Here is a 2,125-nt window from a genome sequence, read left to right as displayed (position 1 = left end):
CCCCCCCCCCGTTGCACAAGCCCCGCTGCTCCCAGGGGCTCCCATCTCCTCCTCCTGCATCCTCCGAGGCAAGGGCAGAGTGCTGGCTGGCGCTCTGCCCTCCTTTTGCCCACACAGACGGCGGAGTCCTGGCTCCGTGGTCCAGGACGTGGCCCCTGGGCTGCAGGGAGGGAGGGGGGGCTCCTTTGAGCGTCCACCCTGACACCAGGAGCCCCTGGCCGCAGACCTTCTTCCCTCTCCTGGCCCATCGACCCACCCGTCAGTGCCAGGCAGGTCCCCAGAGCAAGGCGGCTGCTGCTGCTGCTGCTGTGAGTCCAAGTCGGGACTTGCGGAGGAGTGGGGAGCCTGGTGGTTGAGGCTGCCGCTCGGCCACTGAGCTGGCCGGCCAGCCTGGGCCAGAGGAGAGCCGCTTCTTTCCCGGGGGTGGGCAGGGGACACGTATTGGGTTTTCTCTGCTCTCTCTTCTGCCGGCTGGGCTGGACTTGCTGAGCTGAGCGGCAGGCCTGGTGGTCCCTTTGTTTTCCGTTCCAGACTCTGGCTGCTTCCTGGGAGACACCTTGGAAATCCGTCCATCTCCGCCGGACTCCGCAAAGAAGCAGCCCCTGGCTGCTCCCTTCGCTCTGAAGACTGACGGGCCGTCTGGGCCCTTCTTCTGACACTCAGGCGAGGGCAGCTGGGTCGACCCGCACCTCTGAGACCCGCGGCCCTCTCTGGCTTCCTCCTCTGGTGACCCGGGGCTTCCTGGCCCTCGGGATGCCCAAGGACTGGGCGGGCGCTCTGGGCCTCTGGCGGGCCCTCTTCTTCTCCTGCCTGATCAGTCACGGTAAGTTCCAGCGGCTGCCTCACTGGGGAAAGCCTCTCTGCCTTCAGGTCGCTTCTGTGCCCGCACGCAAGTTGGGGGACCTGTTTCCAGTGGGGAGAAGAGCGGGCACCTGGGCCGTCTCCCTCCTGCCCTCTCGGCCAGCCCCGCCGTTGGATTGATTGATTCACTTCACGTCTTTGCATGCCACCTTGCGGCGGCCCCCGAGGCAACTCCCAACCCTTTCAAAACCACCGTTTAAAAGACCTTAAAGAGAAAGGTACATAAGAGGCAGGAGTTTGGTTGGCTCACAGAGGCACTTGGATAAATTGTTTGGGACTCTGGCTCGTACTGCTGCGGATAGCTTACTGTAAGCAGGATCCCACTAAGTAGTTTTGCATCGTTTAATGCGTCATGTTCATACTTAGGCTTTGCTTCAGTTCTGTTTTTTAGATTTCCGGCTGGTGCTAAAAGCCTCGTCCTGTTGTATAGTTGGCTGAATGTCCCGTCCGTCAATTGTATTGACTCACTTTGAGTCCAAATGAGAAAGGCGGCCTATAAAGAGCATAAATCTCACCCACCCCTTTCCACTGTATTGGTAGACCTGTCATATTAGTGGAATCTGAACACCAGCATTACAGGTAGAAGAAGAAGAGGAGGAGGTTGGATTTATACCCCATGGCCCTTCGCTACCCAAAGGTGTCTCAGAGCGGCTTCCAAACCCCTTCCCCTCCCCACCACAGACAGACACCCCCTGTGAGGTAGGTCAAGTATAACAGAGGTGGAACAATCATGGTCAGAACCCTGCCTAACCTAACAAACAGGAAGCTGCTTAAATGTTATCAACTTGCCCAAATGACTTATTTATTCAGATATTTATGTCCCACTTTCCCCTGTGACTCAAGGCAGCTTACACAATCACACTCAAAAGCATAATAGGGGTGTGCAAAAAACCCCCAACTTTCCCCCAGCTCCATTGTAGCCTATGGGGAACGTTATAGTCAATGGCCCCATAGGCTATAATGGAGAATCGGTCTGGGGTTCGGGGGTGTGTGTGCTGTTTTTTGAGGTAGAGGCACCAAATTTGTGGCATAGCGGCTGGTGCCTCTCCTCAAAAACCTCCCCAAGATTGAAAAGATTCAGGGGGTCCAATTCTATGGGCCCCAGAAAGGGTGCCCCCATCCTCCATTGTGTCCCATGGAGGGGGGGGGGAGAAATGCCTTTGTGTGAGCGGAGAGCAGAAATTCCTGAGCTGTCTGTTAAAATGTTGTGCGCCCGCACCCCCTAGGACAGCTTAGAGGGAACTGGGGGGGGGGGGGCACACAT

The sequence above is a fragment of the Gekko japonicus genome, unplaced genomic scaffold, assembly GCF_001447785.1.
Source record: "Gekko japonicus isolate JY-2015 unplaced genomic scaffold, Gekko_japonicus_V1.1 scaffold2243, whole genome shotgun sequence".
Classification (NCBI taxonomy): domain Eukaryota; kingdom Metazoa; phylum Chordata; class Lepidosauria; order Squamata; family Gekkonidae; genus Gekko; species Gekko japonicus.
The sequence above is the reverse complement of the archived record's forward strand: the minus strand, read 5'-3'. Positions refer to the sequence as shown.